Consider the following 20,192-nt stretch of genomic DNA (forward strand, 5'->3'; position numbering starts at 1 on the left):
ACCATATTGCCAACCAATGTGGTTCAGATGAATTTCTCATACCTTCTTGAATCCAATGGTGTAATTACAGATAAAGCAGACCCTGCAGCTGCAGGGGAACCCAGGAGTGCCCAGTAAGGCCCCAATCAATTAGCAATTTTATTATATCTTGGTAGAATGGGTCAACTTACCAGTGTTTTGGGCCGTAAATTAAATTGGGGCCCGATAACATGTTGTTACTCCACTGCTTGAATCTATAGAAATCTATTAATTGGACATCATCTGTTTTCCAATCACGTTTCTTTATCAATGCTCTCTTTGGTCACTGGTCTGACAAGGCCTCCCAGAGAACCATCTGAATCCATTGATATCTCTTTAGGTTTAAATGGCCATGTTGAAAAATCTTATAGTCAATGATTACGTTGTCTGTTTGTGTTTTCTTTGCCCAGATGGCCTAAGAGGGCCTCCGAGTGAGCCACTCTTAGCACCTTGAAGGAATACGTTCTCAAATGCTATGTTGTAGTCCATAGGGTTACTTTGAAACCCAGAAGGTTAAAACTAAAGGTGTATAAACGCTATCTGAATATTTTTGTTTACGAGTGTTGGCTCCTGGGATCCAAAATATAGTAACGACTTTTCTGAAAACAGCATTGAAGTGTTTACTTCTAGTTTTGATCAGAGCTCCACCAGTTGTTTTCATGAGAAAGATACATGCTCTGCCTACTCAGTCATACCACACCACAACCATGATTTCATTTTTCATTTTAGTCATGAAAAAACATCAAACATCAAACATGTTTACAATGTATTTATAAGTATACTCCTGTGCTATATCTTGACAAGGGGACTCCTCAATTGCCCTTCGCCTTCAGCCATCCCTCTGAACACCATTGTTACATACATTATGTAACAATGGTGGAGCCGGAAATGGGTTAAAAAGAGGCCACAGCATTTATTCACATTTTATCAAATAAATAGGACCTTGCCAGCCTCACCCCAAGGCAATATTCAAAGCCAGAATTCCATAAGAGATCGCTACTATGATCTGCTGTTCCTTACTGAAGACTTGAGATCAGCACTATGTCATTATATCCACCACTGAGTATTAGGCTGCCTCTACCTACAGAGAGGATGGCCCCAAACTCTGCTACCAGCAGGAGCTGCATCTCCCACCATGAGAGAAGTTCAGCAGTCCTGCTGCCGGTCCTGAATCTGCAGTGCCTCGATGATAGGAAATCCAAGCAAGCTGTCACCTAGCACAAGCAGTAGTAGCGTCTGTATAATATACCCACCTTGCAGTCAAAGGAGAGAAGCTCCTTTCTCCCTCTGCTAAAATTTCCTGTGCAGTACTCTGGCAAGGTCCTACCACTGCTGTGACAGATACAACTTAAAATACATTAACATATATCAACTGTTTTGATCCAGAGGAAGGCAAAAAAACCAGCCTGAAGCCTGTGCCAATTATGGCTCAAGAGGGAAAAAATTCCTTCCTGACCCCACCTGGCGATCGGAAAATTCCCTGGATCAAGGATTTGACTTTCATTTAACATAAATAATACCATGCAGACTCTCACATTCATACTGTATAGTGTTACCGAAACCACAATATAACAGTGCATATAGGAAAACTTTCACATTCTGTTATTAACAGATAATATGAGAGCATAAAGAAGAAAAAATCCTGGCATTTTACAAAATATGCAAAAATAAGGGGAGGGTGGGAGGGATGTTTCTACCTGTTCAGAAGATAGGAAGTGAACTCCTTCTCTTGTGACATCACATCCCTATCCTTCTCCACCCCCAGCCCAGCTTTCCCCCTCCTTAACTTTTTGCTTCTCACCCAATCACAGCTGCATCTGATTTTCCAATCTTTAAACATAAACCAGTGTAATCTGGCTGCTGGTCATTCGGATCCCTTGTCATGCAGCCCCTGCGTTTATAGCTTCAGGGCTTCCTATTTAGAAACATACTTTTATTGTCCATGTTGGTTTTAAAAACATAAATATGCCAATGCCCCAAACCACCAGTGCATGACATATTTACAAAAATAGAATGATATCACATATGACTTCTTTTATAATAGCATATTAACTAAGCAAGAAATTAGGATTACAAGATATTCACACTAAATAAACCCATTTTTTGTTTGTATGGGCCTAGTTTTGTGGAATGGCTCTTCTCAAGCCTTTTTGTATAACCAATGATAATGTCAAACTTTTCCCTGAGCATTATTTTATTAAAACAAAATCCTTTGAACTTTAGACAAAATGAGTTATTTGGAAGCAGATGAATGAGGAAGCAGAAATGTAAGATTTCCTGTTGACATCTTTTTATTTATTTTACCCTAACTACTAACTTGATTGCCTGTCATTCCAAAGAAAACTCTATTCTTCTAATCTTCTGAGATTCAGACAATAATATCTAACAAGAAAAATGGCATACTACTGCCAGAACCATACACTGATGTTTGGTATAGCCACCTGTTATCAATAACAGCTTTCTCTGTGTTGGCATAGTTGTCTACTAACTTTGATAAGAAGTAGCGAAGAGCGTAATTTTTCGGCAGGCATGGATTCGTGGGGAATTTCTGTGTTTTGCCAATTTGACACGACTGTTCCCATTTTTATGCGACGCTCATTTTGACTCGACTGCAACTTTTTTGACTCAACTGCAACTTTTTTGACGCACAGCAAATTTTCACAAATGTCTCACAAAACAATTCGCCAGTGGCGAAATGCGGAAATTCGCTGCAAATCCACGCCTGCCAAAGAAATTTGCTCATCATTACTCAGTGACATACAACATACAATGGCGCGTTGACATCCTTACCCCGGCGGTTTCAAAACAGTTCACACTTCCAGTCATGTACTTTGAAGGATTAACACCTTCACCAATGAGAATCTTGGTACCATTGTGATTGGATCATACCTTCTTACACCTGTCAGTTTCAGCTAACACCTAACTGAACAAGTTCAATGGAACCATTGTGATTGGATGTCTGTGACTGTACTACCATCAAGAGTTTAAATACCGGGGAATTCCCTACCAGTCATTTGAACTGAAGAAGCCACTCGGATGAGTGGTGAAACGTTTTCAAGAAAAACTCAGAAAAGTCCATGGATGAATGAGAATCTTCATAGACATACTCAGTGACTGCCCTATTGTCTAATGTTAACATTCCCAACTTAGCCTGCCTTTCTTCATAACTAAGAAATTTCAAACCCTTTATCAGCTTAATCTTTCTTGTTTGGACTCTATTTCAGTAATATCCTTCTTGAGCTCAGAAGACCAAAACTGTGCTGCTCTTAACAGTGCTTTGTAAAAGGAATACAAATAATAATAATAATGTGAAACAATCAGATATTTATTGTCAACTTTTCTGTCCCACTGGGGGACCTTTGTCAAGACACAGTACAGTCACAGACATCCAATCACAATGGTTCCATTGAACTTGTTCAGTTAGGTGTTAGCTGAAACTGACAGGTGTAAATGTATTTGTACAGTATATTGCTGTATACAATGTAACTTGCATGCTAACATGCATGCACCCACAAGCCAGTGTGCCAGTCTGAAAACATATTTTATATATATATATATATATTCTGGGCACATGCACAGTATGTAAGTTCTAGTAAGTCAGAGTGTACTATGCATGCACCCACCCCAAGCCCATTCAATGAATACTTCGGAGCTGAAGTAAAGTGGCAATGCTGCAATCCCCATTTTATTCTGGTTAATTATTTTATAGAAAAGGACTGCTGCCCCTGGCCAGAAGGAAGGGATTTTGCTAACTTTTACAGGGGGGGGGGGGGGGGGGTCTGAATATTTTTTCCCCGCAGAGTATATATCAGGTAACACAGCATGAAGCTCTATTGTTATATTGTAGTGATATAGCGAATTTGTCTCATTTGCCCCTCTGCTCCCTGCATTTTCTGCCTTTTTGTTTTAATTCCAGCCTATATATCTACTGTATATAAGTTAACTAACTAAACTAAAGATAAATGAAACACTAACATTAAGCAATGTCAATTTGGGTAAAATCTCACTAAAGTATAAAGCTGTGTAATAGATTTTGGTATATGTATCGTAAGTCTAGTGTAAAGAAGGGTGGAAAGAAAGGTGGAAAAAGGCACATAAGCTAACATTGAATGCCACTGCTGTTTACACAGCTTTATTCAGCACGTTCTCTATTTCACAACTAAGGAAAATGTGTTGCTTTTTTCTTTTTTGCTCAGTATGGTGGCTATGGTGGTAGAGAAGCCTCATGAACTATCTACATGCACAAGTTATGCCAAGAAATAAAACCAAGACTGGTGAGCATATTTTATTTCTGCATTTAATACTGTTTTACTGAACAATCTACTGTTGGTTACACAATATGAATAATTCTGCCCAATATACAAAACATTCAGCTTAAAGCAAATACCTTGGACCTCCACATAATATACTCTCATTAATGTTCCAGCACGACTGAAATCTGAGCATTCAAAAATAATTATATCTTCTCTTTTGGCATCTGTTCCAATCCATAACCATACATCTTTGTCAGCAAGATTATTATAAAACCATCTTCCCTTGATCTTGAGCGAGGTGCTTGTCTTTCTACTTTTTTTCCAGTGCAATAAATTACTTTTTTTCTAAACGTCTCCAAAATATCACTTTGCTTTAAGCAGTATGTCACCAAGGCTACAATTCTACTCCTTATGCCATTAGAAACTGCTTGGAACAATAGCATTCTAATAATATTTTATTACACATTATTGTTTTCCAGATATGGTAAGCCTTTTCCTCCTTAACTTGTAGTATCATTTCCCTATATGAGACTTGGGCAGATTGCTGACAATCCTGAATGCTTATTAACAAAGCAGATGGGACATTTGTCTCATAAGAATGATATTAATAAATAAAAGAAGTTAAAAGTATGCAAATCACTATCTATTGCCATCATGCTGCCTCATATTAGTTTGTGTAATTGTATAATTGTGTGGCTTATTTTAATAAGTATAATCTGTAAAAATATGTTTCAGATATAGTTCTTCAATGCTTTTTAAACTTGTGGCTTTACTGAATGTAAAAATTGATTTAATTATATGTATAAAAGTATATGTGATATTTAAAAAGATCTGTTAAAACTAAGAAAAATGTGAGGGACCCTGAATATGGGTTGAAAGATGCTCTTACAAGATCCAAGATGGCTTCCTGCTGGGGACAACTTTGAAGGCCCAGAATACTGTTATAGAGCTGCTGAACCCATCTGTTGGTACAGCACCTAATAAATAAAATGCAGCATTTATAACCATATTTTGGACTTTAGTTCTCCTAAAGGCTTAAATATATATAAATATACAAAAAGCGAGAGATTGTATTTTTGAGTCACACCTTATAAAAATTAACTACAGTTAAAGGAACAGTAACACCAAAAAAATAAAGTTTTAAAGTAAAAGAAATATAATGTACTGTTGCCCTGCATTGGTAAAAGTTGTGTGTTTGCTTCAGTAACACTACTATAGTTTATATAAATAAGCTGCAGTGTAGCCCTGGGGGCAGTCATTCAAGCTGGAGAAAAGGAGAAAAGGTACAGGTTACATAGCAGATAAGAGATAAGCTCTGTAGAATACAAGTGTTTTATCTGTTATCTGACAAGTGCCTGTGCCTTTTCTCCTTTGAATGGCTGCCCCCATGGCTACATAGCTGCATTCTTTATATAAACCATAGTAGTGTTTCTGAGGCAAACACCCCAGTTGTACCAGTGCAGGGCAACAGTACATTATATTGGAATTTCTTTTATACACTTGAATTTGTTGGTGTTACTGTTCCTTTAAATTTTATTCTTAAAGAACATGTATAGTCTTTAATAAATATTTAAAATGATATTTTAAAATGATATTGAAATTAAAATGATATTGAAATTAAAATGATATTGAAATTACATTTTGGCTCCATACATGAATTCAAATGGTTCTGCTAAGAAGTGATCTAGCTGATTAGCATGCAAAACTAAACTAAGTCTGCATTATAGTGAGACAAAATGTAATTTAATCTGTTTTGCATATGTAAAATAGTAAAAGGTCCTAGCACCCAACTCTTTAAACCACAGGTTTGCCTATATTATATTTTCACGACTTTATTCTGCTGAAGTGAAACTTTGAGGCTTGAAACCATTTGGTGCCTCTCATGTCATAGCAATAACAGACTAGATAAGCCATTATGTGCCATCAGCTGTAATCATTTTAATATAGTAATTTACCTTATTAAGCATTTTTATTTTTCCATATTTGTATACGTGATGGGTGAATAACCAATACAATTCTAATAATTGCCTGTTATTCTTGTTATGTGCTGATTATTTTGAAGAATGAAACAATTCTTTTTTTACCATGCTGTGTTTAAGCTGAGTTTAACTTACAACCTACACAGTTTTCTGATCTTTTTAGTCTTGGGGACTGTTTAAAAGGGTACAAGGCTGTTGTTTGTATTGAGTGGGGTGTTACAGAGAAAATGTTTTAACCACAAATTCTCTGTACTCCTACTATACTGCAGATGTGCTGACAATCTCAGACACATGCTGTGGAACAGTGTTTAGGGTGTGATGCCCCAGCCGGTCTACAGTCTGTAGCAGACTTTACACTGAGCAATTACTTTACAGGTTTCATGCAATTCTATGAGTCTTTGTACTGGTTAGTAATGATTTGAATTCATTTAATGTATCTGCCCATTAAGGGCTTGACAAATGATATGTAATATAATTTACTTGTATTTAAGGGCCCACGGTAAGAAGATTAATGTTCATCTCAAAAGGCAAGGGCCTGTGAAACCATTTGTCATACTGCAAGTATTAAACGGGAACTGTCACAAGGATTAACATGCGCTCCATTTCCCAGTTTATCACCTGTTTGCTTGAAATTTCTCTACTGAATTCTAGCATTTCTAGAGAGACAGAGGGCAGGAGGATTATTATATCAAGGATTATATACATTCTCCAACCCTGTTTCCATGTATGGAGACCTTTTGTTATAGAATGTTCTGCAGCTTATACTAACTTTAAATTGTACACCCCAAAAGGATATGCTTAATATAGCACCCTGACTGGACATTTTCCAAGCTGCTTGTTCCACACCACCAATATCTGATTAACTAGTAGTAGTGGGTATATATATGGACAACAAAATAATGCCTGTCAGTATCTGCTTTTTACAGTATATATGAACTAACATTATCCGGAACAGCCTGTACTGTTAATGTACAAGGACTATTTAAAAAGCAAGCAGTGTTTTGCACTCCAAGTTAAATAATTCATGTCTGACCTGCTAACCCATTCCTGTGTTCAGTTGCTTCTTGCAGAGCAAACACTTGTGAATAACTGTGTTGTGACAGTAAGAAAGGAGCTTTAACATATCCTGCTACATTCAGTAAATAGTTTCTATGGCCAGGGATGACTTCTTAAATCCTCTAAACCCAGACCTGCTAAGAAAGTTTTAGTGATGAATTTTGAACTCATTGATCCTATCTATATGGAGTCACAGTAAAAGACTGCAGAGGAAATGTGGGCCCACTTTCACTTTATAATCTCCTGATAATTCATCCCACACAGATCTGTTGGAAACTGAGAACACATTGTAGGGAATCCCCCTCGTTCTGCTTTCCTGCCCACTGAGTGCAGCTAAACATATTTTGGATAGGAATGTTTGAATTCATAATTATGTTTGCAGCACATTTAAAAAGTACGATATATTGAGGTTTAGAGTAATTTTGCTACTTGCTATATTTGTCATAAACCACTCGCAATGAATTTGAAAGTTCATCCTCAAAAAATTCATATATGTTAGATGGCGTTTATGTTACAGAATGTTGGCAGGACAGGGCACCCACCAAGGTGTACTTCTCCGGGGGCATCCAACATATATATATCTAAGGCCAGGTTTAAAAAGAGCATTTCCCTGGAGCCAACCCCAGAAACTAGAGGACACTTGGGGAAAGATAAATAAGGATACAATTACTATTATTATTAGAATGGTAACAGCTGTTAAATATTGTTAGTATATTCAGTTGTGAACAGTATTTAATCTGCAGCACAGCTAAACAGCAAATCCCTCGAACAGCCTTGGAAGGATGTAGGCAGCTAAATATGAACACAAATTGCTGCAGCTTAGTCGGTGGCCTTTCAGCATTCAGGAGGTCACATGTTCTCTAGCGTTGGCCTTGTAAGTAACCAATTAGTAGTTTGATTTTATTGGTCCGAGGCAGAGTAGTGAGAGTGGACCAAAGAAAACTTCTTAAGCAAACTACTGAAGTCACTAAATTGGGTGCTTCACAAATAAGCCATTTTCACTTAGCCTGCATTTATTTTCAGTGCATATATGCTACACAATGTACCTCAGCTGAAGCTTAGTTCAACTTCAGTTTATAGTATTTATTATATACTCATGGTTTTCTGTCATCATTTTTCAGAATTTGAGACATTATTATTATCATTTTAGTTGTTTCCTATATTATACAGTTTTTCTGCTGAATATTGGCCAGGGAGACATATATTGTTTAATTTCATGACAAAGCCATACTTCGGTTTCACTACTTTAAATTCATGTATTCTGTTCTTTAGATTGACTCCTATAAGCAAAAGGGACAGGAGACATTAAATAAGTTGCTTCTCCAAGACATAGGTGAAAAACATTCCCACAATCATTCCCCTGTAAACATTTATTTTGCTTTCATTATTTTGCAGTGCTTCTAAACCAGCTGAAGGATGTTGGCTAACTGAAAATATATTTATTTTATTTTACAATGTAACTTAGCTACTATAACAAGTATGCTGGCAACACATGGAACAACCACGTCTACCCAGTTCAGTCATTTTGGACTTAACCATGATGACCATTGGTCTATATTTGGGTTCCCAGCTTGAGCACTTTGAATAATTTCTCCCTAAAAAAAGCATAGTAGTTGCTTTTCCAAAATAGAAACTCTTGATGTAGAATGCGGCCTTACATAATAAATTCAGCTTAGTCCATGTCCAGATCCCATGTTCCACCATTAAAGCAGTTAGCGTCACCCTACTTGCCTTAAATGGGCCCTTTATGGGGTTCAGTAGGTGTGTGTGGTAAAAACATTCCCTAGGCAATATGTCTTGTTATTGATTTGATTGCCCTCATGGCATTAGAGATGTCCTCCAAGGCAATCAGTAAATCACATATAATATCATTTTTATCTAATAATATATAATAAGTAGTTAATGCAGTTTGTGGTGACATTAGTGCTGTGACATGATGAATGATGCCATCATAAAATCCTTGACTGCAAACAAATATGCCATCTTTGTGTTTATGAACTCTTCTCTACTTGTACATCTTTGTAAAGGAGACAGGCTGCCATGTCCCATAACCCTGAATGTGTCTAGCATCACTTAATCTGATAACAATTGCTTAATGAGAGGGATAGGGGTGTAACTGCTATTCTCTTGAGGTGAATGAATCACCTTTTTTCACCTTCCTGTTAGCTAGAGTTACAAGTATATTTGTGTGATGGTAACAATGGCTTTTTTTCAAGCAGTGCTCTATTCTATAAGTTATCTGAATTCAAGTTTACATAACTGCAGGGTATCTGGGGATTTAATACATTAGAAATATTTAATATGTGTCTGGAAACATGCTGCAATGCACTGCAAATGTATTTCCTTCTAGGTGTGGAGACTACATTCCATTGTTACCTTGCAATGCTTTATTTGTTATATGTACATGTGGACTGTCCAAGTTTGCTGCTGCATGCTACAAGAAAAATTAGGGAATGCTTTTGGATGTGTAAACTAGCATCCTGTGAATGATCATAGGCATAAAGTAGCATTATTCTGCATTCGTATTACTGCATAAGTATACATCATCTGTAATTGACATTCCGTCTCCCATAGACTCCATTTTAATAAAATAATTTAGAATTTTAAAACTGATTTCCTTTTTCTCTGTAGTAATAAAACAGTACCTTGTAATTGATCCCAACTAAGATATAAATAATCCTGATTGGATGCAAAACAATCCTATCGGGTTTAATTAATGTTTTATTGATTTTTTCAGTAGACTTAAGTTATGGAGCTCCAAATTAAGGAAAGACCCCTTATCCAGAATACCCTTGGTCCCAAGCATTCTGGATAACGGGTCCTATACCTGTATTATTATTACTATTGGTACACTTGGGAAATATTATATGTTAATCCCATTCAGCCTTAGTGGCCCTTCATCAATGGCATAATGAAGGGCAGAGGAAGCAGACCCTGCAGTCGCAGGGGGAGCCAGAGGGACAAGGAGACCCAGACCACAGGATCTGCTTTCTGCATTTTATATGGGATTTATACATGAGTGGGTGGGGAGCGGAGGGGACACCTCAGACGATAGGAGGGCGCATCAGGGAAGGGAGCCGGGTAAGTTTGCTATTGCTACTCTGCAGTGGGGCCCTGAGCAGAGTAGTTACTCCACTGTCCTTCATATTGATTATTTGTTTTTGAGTTGCTGTCCATTAAAAGACAATGAAAATGTAGCTCAACAAGGGTGCAATTAAAATACACTGGTATTAGCCCTACACTGGGGAAAATTTGTGGACTTCATTACAAAGATTTCTCAGTGGGCACACACATACATATAGGAGATATCATGCATAAATGCATTTAATCTATTTTGTGTAATCAGAGCCTTTTTCCTGAGGAAGGAAGAGTTTTCATGTGCCTACTAACTTTTTCCTGCAACCCTTCATTGCTGCAAAACTGCATGTGGCAACCGCAGGCTCTAACTCGACATGCATGGCAGTCACAAGGTCCACATTCTCCAATATGAATGTTTATAGCCCTTTATCCTTGGCCCAAAATGGCAATCTGCCAAATACCAGAGGGCTGACAGTCCCTATTTATTAGGCCTGTGGTGGTGCTGTATGGACCTCTGTACCTAAAATGCCAGGGACTATTTTGAATCCTAGTTCAGACGTGATCCCCAGTACTGTATTTTATGGTAGAAAGGAAAGAGTTTAAAAAATGCTCTGGGATGGCCAGTTTGGGATGATCCTGCAGCTGAACTATTTCAGAATTAAATACTGCAGCTGAACTATTTCAGAATTAAATACTTAATATTTATCCAAAGCAAATAATTCCTTAATGTCACATTACATTCAGAGCTGTTAGATTTTTGTTCAAAGATGGTGCCATTTTTTAGATTTGGCTTTAATTTGCATATTAGGTACTGGGCAAATCTTTAGAGAAAAACTGGGTCTTCAGCCAAATGTTTTTAAAAAAAATATTTTTTAGTGCTTCCGTAGAACCATGCCATCTTAAGACTGTACCAGTTCCGCTGCTCTGGCAACTCCCTGCCAGCAGCACATATGTTCAACTCAACATACCTTTTTGTGACAGATATTCCCATGCACTACGCCCTATATTGGGAAGGAGTGTGCATTACAGCAGATAATTTTTCCCTAAGTAAAGGGAAACTTTTCAATATGTCAGAATACTATTGCAAAATTGTAGTCGTGTATAAAAGGCATTGGTGAAACTCTTTCATGTTTTACTAAAACTCTTCACTAACAAAAAGAAATAAAAAAAAAACTGCTTCTTTTGAGTCCTCCATCCTGTGCTAGCCCCAGAGTTGTGCAGGGTAATCATGCACAGCACAGTGAAACACATGACAGGACGTTCAGTCATACCGAGATAAATGAGTGCTTGCACCGCTCCTTGCTGTACTACATTCAGACGGTGGCTGAGATCACTCCTGGGAGCGTGGTGATGTTTGTGCCTTATTTTGCTCCACAACAAAACCTCGACACACAGATATTTGTAGATAAATGCAATAGCTTTTGATGACTGAGCATTCCTTCTTACGTGGAATTTCTATTTTTTGCAAGGTGAGTTTCTTGTGGTGTCAGTATAAATGTAACCAAATTCAGTTAGTCTGAAATATCGGCCTTTCAGTAATTTGTTTGCTTCCTTTCTAAAACCTTTGCAATCACTCAAAACTGGTTGTTAAAGATCAAATAAATATAGATGTCTTCTTTTGGTGGGCTTGTTGCTTAATGTGTTCCTTTGCCTACTTATTAGCCATCTTTGAAGATCTCAAAGTAAAGCCCCAAAACAAAAGTGCACAATACAGAGAGCATATCTGTTATATACACATATCTTATTAAATAGTATTTTCCATTCATTTTAAAGCTTTACACCTTGATGTTAAACAGCAAAGTTGTACTCTGTGCATTGCACCAATTCTTAAAGTCAAAACCAAAATATTATTTTCTCAAGGGGCAGTTTTATATTTAGTAAGCCTTGGGATCAAATTCAGTTCTGTCCAACAGGGAAATGGTGCCATATAATAACAAAGATCACCCAATCGTTTAATACTGTGAGACATTTTATCTAGGCCATTAATGCTGTGGGTCTCTGCCAGTTAATACTGTGGTTCACTTTACCAGACACCTGAATTATTGGCCTACAATGTGCTGATTGCTTGGCAAGACTTTGCACTTTTTATTACAATAGTCCCTTAAATCCACTGCACTGTATAACTACACTGTGTAACCATTATTCATTAAACTTGTATTTTGATTTGCCACCATTTAAATGAACACAGGTTGGTGGGATGAAGAGAGGGGCAGGAGGTGATGTGTATGGGACAGGGATTGAGACATTCGAGGTATGGCCTGACCAATTGGCAGGGACTGTTAATGTGTTGGGTCAAGAGGATTAACTGGGTGGGGGATCAGGGGTATAACTAGGCAAGCTAGTGTAGTAACAACTGTTAAGCTAAGATTTTAGTTAATTACAAAATGTACAGGTATGGAACCTATTACTCAAAATGTTTGGGACCTGGGGTTTACCGGATATGAGATCTTTCCATAATTTGGATCACCATACTACTAAAATATAATTGAAACATTAAAAAGACCCAATTGGATTGGTTTGCCTCCAATAAGGATTAATTGTATCGTAAGGATAAGGAGAAATGGAATTATTTGATTAAAATGGAGTCTATGGGAGATGGCCTTTCTGTAATTTGGAGTTTTCTGGATAATGGCTTTAGGGATAATGGATCACATACCTGGGGGATCAGGAGAGTTTATATGTAAGTTTTTTTGAAGGTAAAGTAAGTTTTTGCATAAGGTATATAAATTCATGTAGAGGACACGGATATATTTCAGTAAATAGCTTCAAAAATAAACAGCTAATGTTACACTATAATAAGAGGAGAAATACTCAGCGCTTCTCGTGGTCTTTGTAAAGTGTGTATAATCTGTGTTGATTGTGTGCAGCCTCCTCTCAACGACTCCCCTTTGACTGGGTATTCAAAGATCTCCAAACAATGTTGCATTGGAAGCGCATAAAAATAAAGAACATGTGAAATTATGGTGTAATATTTCTTTAATAAATAAACCACCCACAAGTGCAAGCTTGAAAAATGTGACCATAAATAAATTAAATAATACATTTTGGCCACCAGTGCGAAATGATGAGCTGATGCACTCACCAAATGTAAAATACGGCAAGGCAAAGTAAATCTGCAGATCCTTGATGGTAGTGATAAAGCGGGCATCTCAAATTATGATAAAATGAGAGAAAACAATAGTTACATAGTGTAATACTATTTATTAAAAATAAATCCTGCCCATATACAGGCTACTCACAGGATTGTAGTACAAATCAGCAAAAACAAGAACAAGCTCTACATGTTTCGCGTGATTCCGTCACGCTTCCTCAGGAGCTGGTTACTCTATAATAAGCAGTTTGTATAAATAGTTACAAGAACTAATAAATGTGGTAATTGGTATGTCTCTTCATTGGGGGACAATGGGATTGGTAGTCAGTGGAGTTTGTCCCAGCAAAGCTGCCTTGCATTGTCTTTTGCTTGATATGCAAGTTACTTAAGTTTCTAGGCAAGTTACCCAATTTTCTAGTTAGTTTTTGCAGAAGTTGCGTCCAAAAGTTTTGGTGTAACTTTATACGTAGCGCGCAGTTTTGTGAAGAAGATTTCATGGGGCTGGCACAACTATACCCCTTCTACCCCCCTGATTGTGGCCCTGCCAATACCTACCCATTAAATTCACTTCCCCTCTCCCTTTACATCCCACCAGTATTTATTTATTATTTTTTTTTATGATAGCAACCTGAAATATGGGGCAACCCCCAAGGTACTGTATTTTGTGGGTACAGGTATGGAATCGCTTATCCAGTAACCCATTATCCAGAAAGCTCCAAAATACAGGAAGGCCAACTCCGATAGACTCCATTTTAATAAAGTAATTTGAATTTCTTTCTTTATCTCTGTAATAATGAAATATTACCTTGTACTTGATGGTAACTAAGCAGCATGAATCCATATTGATGGCAAAACAATGCTATTGATGATATTAGTAGACTTAAGATATGGAGAGCCAAATTTTGTAAAGACCCCTTATCCAGAAAACGCCAGGTCCGGATCATTCTGGATAACAGGTCCCTCATCTGTACTACCAACCTACTTAATAGTTCCTTTCTTGTTAGTGGCTGCTCTTATGCTGGACAATTAGTAAGGCCTACCATTTTGGTAAATGACAATGGTAAAAGATAATTGTTACATCACAAGAATTGTATAAAAAAGTTCTTGGTAACAAAGTAATCAATTTGCAGCCACTAGAGGAATATGTTTTTAAAGTTCTCTTAAGTTGTAATAACACTGAAACCTGTAAACTAAACAAATACAACAGTTCAGTTCCTCCTCACATTTCAGTTGAGATATTAAAAACGGAAAGTGTGCCTTTTTGTACTTGTGTCCTTTAAAATACTTTTCCTCTCACCTTTTGCTATAGGTGACCTACGCTGTGATGCTGCACCTAGTACCTGAAGGTACACTTGTCATTAATACAAATACTAAAAAAAAAAAAAGTGTAGTGTGCCCTTGGTGAAATTGTTGTTAATGGTAAACCTTGCACACTCTGTGGGGCATTGGGCAAATAGCCACAGGCCACGAAAGAGGGCAGAGACCTGCTTTTCAAGCTTTGAACCTAGTGCTGCCTGCATTAGGCACTGCTTAATTCAAATGAAGCGGGCGTGGGGAAGCACCTAGGCAGTGAAGACGGGCCTGGGGTGCGTCACCTGGATCTGCTCTTTGCACATAACGCCGGATTGTTAATTCAGTGCTCTGTGCAAAGAGCATCCTGGGGGGTGCAATTGCTGCTAAATTAGCACTAAGGAGCATACTCTTTGCAAGAGTATGCTGGAAAATAAGCCCTAACATTTTTGGATTGTGTAATCATAGTATTATGAAAACATAGTGTTTTGACCATCTGTGTGCTCTCACGTAAAAAAGTGTCATAATATTATTTATTGTCTATTGCCCCTTCCCACTGTCAGACACTGGTGGTAACAACTGGGCACCATTCTGGTTGAAAAGAGTTGCAGTACAAATACAGCTGGAGGGCTGTGGCTTGAACATTTGATGCTTATGCTCAAAATATCTTAACAGAATTATAATATGTAAGGTTGTCACCTTTTATCAAGGGCAATGCCAGCTGGCAGGGAAAAGGCTGGGTGATAATGAAAGGGGTGGGGTCAGGAGGTAATTGAAGTAAATACTAAAGGGGGCAGAGCCATGAAATATTGTGGGTGGAAAGCAGGATTTGCAGAGTTTGCAGGAATTTGGTAGCAGAGTTACAGAGGTTTAGGCAGGAGTGCTGGTAGGCTGAATAATGATTATAAATTTGCAAGTACAGGTATAGGACCCATTATCCAGAATGCTCGGGACCAAGGGTATTCCGGATAAGGGGTCTTTCCGTAATTTGGATCTTAATACCTTAAGTCTACAAAAAATCAATAAAACATTAATTAAACCCAATAGGATTGTTTTGAATCCAATAAGGATTATTTGTATCTTAGTTGGGATCAATTCCAAGGTACAGTTTTATTTCTACATAGAAAAAGGAAATCAGTTTTACAATTCTGAATTATTTGATTATAATGGAGTCTATGGGAGATGGGCTTTCCGTAATTCGGAGCTTTCTGGATAATGGGTTTCTGGATAAGGGGTCCGATACCTGTATATTGATCCCTTGGCTGCTATTTTACTGGCTAAGCTGGTGAAAATACAAGCCAAGTGGCAACCCTAATAAAATTTGACTTGTACTTTTATCTACGTATGTTTATTCTACTTGTTAGCCCACTAAGGGACCCTTTGATACTGATGCTACCCTCTCTGCCCTATATGAAGCGCTATAAATGGGACCCTTGCCTTTACTAATTTAATATAGTACAGGTAGCAGAGCAATTCCTTGTCCTCTGGGTTAGAGTGGAAAAATGTAGTTAATAAATTTTGCTGCCTGTAAAATGTGGCATTCCTTAATCAATAGAGGTTATGTATTACAGGCTCTTGTGCCAGAGGGGAGAGATGGGATTGATTAGAATGAAATACTATGCAGTCCCAATATCTCTATGCATGTATTTTCTGTATCAATATGTGATCCAGAATATGTAGCTATGTCGCCTGTGCCAGTAGGTGGCTAGATGCACTGAAGGCTGACATTCTCTTCCTTGTCCAGCATGTAACCTAAAAGCATGCTGTGTGATTAAGAGGGATATGACAGAAAAAGCTACAGAGGGAGTTTAGATATTATGGATACAGAGGTTCCAAGCTGTAAATGTATAACGGCCATGCAGATGTACAGTGTGCACAAGTGGGATGGAGAAAGAATTTTCCATTCAGGATGTATTGGGAATGGGAAAAGTATAAAGATATGTGGACAGAAATAATATACGCTGGAGGAAAGATAATGATGATGCTGTGTTGATGATCTGTTCCTATTCCCTTTGTCTGCTTACCAGTTAGTTTGCAGTATAAGAATTCTGGTTGCATTGCAATTGTCATTGCTGGCAGTACTACAACAACAACAACAACAAACATTTGTAAAGCGCTTTTCTCCCGTGGGACCCAAAGCGCATACTAGAGGTAAATCAAATCTCAACATTTAGATTAATGCAAAGTTTGACTGAGGATTCTGGGTATAAGAATTCAGCTGAGCTATAGGTTGATTATCATTGATTTACAGACTTTATATAGCCATGAATGGGGAGGGTTACAAGTAAGGGCTTGAACTGTACCGCAGACCTGTAATTATGGCATACTCTAATTATATAAACCATTAGAACCCGGCAAAACAGCTGAGGAATGTTTCTGTTCCTGCAGCAAAGCTTGCACACCATATTTCATGCTATTATCACTTCTGAGAGTAGTCATTATATAGCACGTTGCTTGCAGCTGGAAACTCTTAGCTGGCTCCTGCTGCTGGTGTTCCTGCAATATTATCAGAATGAGCCATCTTCTGCTATGGTTCAGAGCAAGGATTCGTCTTGATAAATTGCAGGTGCCAAATGGAACAAGAGTACAGTATTTTGTGAAGGGAAGGGGAGACGCACATTTGCTTTGAGAGAAGCCCTTATTTTCTATAAAGTTTGTATACACAAGCACTCACAAATGTGTATCTATCTATCTATATATATATATTTAAAAAAAAGTCCTCACAACAGCACCTCACTCCAAAATGCTAATACATACCCGCCCTTGTGCACAGAATACAAAATAAAACACAGCCAGCACCAAGGGTCCTATAGTTCAAAACAATCTCAAGTGTATTGCATGTATAACCTACACATGCAATACACTTGAGATTGTTTTGAACTTTAAGACCCTTGGTGCTGGCTGTGTTTTATTTTATATATATATATATATATATACTATATACTATATATTAACAGCAAAGTAGCAATAGAGAGAATTCAGTGCTACTAAGTCTGCCACAAATAACACAATATAACTAACAATCTAAATAATAATAATAATAATGTTGAAAAGCATCCAAATGAGAAATACAGATTCATCTTTATTAAGAGCAATTAAGTATATATATACATTGAGATAAGTGTACCTGTAAAAGCACCGCAGATTTTTTGTTCACGACTAGATTTTAGTCCTGCAGACACGGTGTGTACGCACAATGGTTTTTCAAGCTCCAATGTAGTAGGATTTTAACAGGGGCCACTGAGACTCTGCTTTTTTGACCTAATCAATGAATGACTGAGAAATAGACAGCGTGAATGGGTGATTATAGCATATAAAGCAACCATTGGCCTTTCCAGTAATATTTGCCCAGTCTCAAGTAGACTTCATCAGGGCAATACAAACAAAACTAGTTGTCCACCAAACAATAAAAACAATGGAAGTAGCAAAGCATACAGTTACATATATGGGCAGTGTAGTATTTTTCTGTTGGCAGTGGCAGAATTGCTTTATGTTTCCTTCTGTCTTTTCCCGTTGGAATATTTTGGCCTCTTAAAAAAAGGATGCTTCTGAACTGAATTGTTTGCATAGATACTATATGCCTGGTGTGAAGACATGTGAGCATGGGAGACTAGATGGTGGCCTCAGAACATTTAAATATCTGCATTGCGCGGGTCCTTTCCTGCCTAAAACATTCCTAAGAAGGAAGAACAATAGCAGGCACAGCCAGTAAATCTAGGTAATAAGGAACCCTTTAAGCAATTCCAGTATCAACAATGAATAAGAATGATTTCTAGCACACAGATATAAGCTACGCCTTGGCAGACTGGGTTTCGGACTCTGGTTCAAGGAAGGATGGGTTTAATTCATAGTGGTGACGCATGGCAATTCCTTGTTGCATTGGGAAACCACTTAATTTCGAGGCACCTCAGAAATCAATAAAACAATAAAAAAGAGGCAAAGGAGTATTTGTAAGCATTTTTTGTAACTGTCAGAAGGCCAACAGATAACCTCCTGGTGACACACAGAGATAATAGCTCTTCTGGCTTGTAAGACTTGTGTGATTGCTTCTTGGATTGCAGCATAAAAGCAAATAGGACATAGAGGTCATACAAAAAAACATATCTATTATCCAACTGTCACCTAGTTCCCAGCTGACATTTCCCCTGCCTCTCTTAAAAACACAGTATATTTGTTTTGAAACTGCATGTTTCCAGGCTGATTTTAAAGCCACAATGTCTAGACACAAACTGATTTTCCATACTAGCCTGTATACTGTATGTAAAGATAAAATGCAGCTGACTCTAGAAGAAGACCTCATCCTTTTTTTTTTTGTTTAAAAAAAAAAAAAAAAAAGCAAGCACCTACAGTTAAAGGGGAACTAAACATGCTGAGACAAATTGTTTTGGGTTGTTTTATTCCCCTTTAATAGTTATTAGGAGAAATATCAACATTTGGCCAAGAATTTTAAAATGAAATAGCATACTTGAATTAAATCCTAACCAGCATTTGTGCTACTGGAGCATGCAGACTTACACAGGAGTAAGATGCCTTCATCTAGCAGCTAAAGCAGCCCTTTGTGTTAAATGGGTTAAACCCATGTTCAGTCAAAGGGTTAACAAACCTTGCACGTAATCACCAGATGTAGCATCATGGCGCATTAGAGAAATGGACAGTGCAAAAAAAACAGAAAAATGATTCAATAGGAACCAATTATTATTGTACTAGCACCCTTACTGTGTAGGATGGTGGTTTCATCTCCTTTAATCTCTTAAAGCAGCACTTTCCCTTTCCTGGATGCAACTTGGGTTTTGTTTTGACTGCTGTTTTACTGTTCTAAATCAGCAAGGCTTCTCACCAAAGATTAGCAAACTAACGTTTATATTATAGTCAGTAAAAAGCTGTATCATGCCCTGACTAACAAAGGGCTGGGCTAACATATTTTGGCACCTGAGGCAAAGACATTCTCCCTCCTGCTTGCTTGCCAACTCACTTGTCCACTCACTCACTCACTTGTCACCTCACTATAACTCTGGCTTGCCCTACGCACATGCCTCTGCTGCTTACCCTAGTTCTGCCCATAATGAAGGCATTTCCTGGGACAAGGGACCCTTAGATACAGTATAAATGCAGCCAGATAAGAGTTAAAATGTGAAATGTCTTGTTAGCCCCCGCAAGGCAATATAAATCAGTTATATTACAAATTGTATATATCATTCTGTAATACTATAACACCAATGGATACAATATGCAGTGTCGGACTGGCCCACCAGGATACCAAGAAAACTACCGGTGGGCCCAGGTGGCAGTGGGCCTCTTGCTTCTAACTATTAGCTGGAGTTGGACTGGTCCATCGGGATACCAGGAAAACTCCAGGTGGAGGTTTATGAGAATAAAGAGGAGCAAAGATACTAGGAATAATAAAGAGATTAAATGTGCAAAGGAATA

The 20,192-nt window shown here is 37.8% G+C and overlaps 1 protein-coding gene across 3 annotated transcripts in view; it reads left to right on the plus strand.

Annotated features, from left to right (window-relative positions):
- atxn1 (ataxin 1) overlaps positions 1-20,192 on the plus strand; it is a 172,217-nt gene that overhangs the window by 73,030 nt on the left and 78,995 nt on the right. For all 3 annotated transcript variants that reach the window (XM_002932692.5, XM_031903742.1, XM_004915283.4), the window contains one exon: positions 4,215-4,292. The gene's annotated coding sequence lies outside the window, so the exon portion shown is untranslated. The remainder of the gene's footprint in view (positions 1-4,214; positions 4,293-20,192) is intronic.

This window comes from Xenopus tropicalis, chromosome 6, assembly GCF_000004195.4.
Source record: "Xenopus tropicalis strain Nigerian chromosome 6, UCB_Xtro_10.0, whole genome shotgun sequence".
Classification (NCBI taxonomy): domain Eukaryota; kingdom Metazoa; phylum Chordata; class Amphibia; order Anura; family Pipidae; genus Xenopus; species Xenopus tropicalis.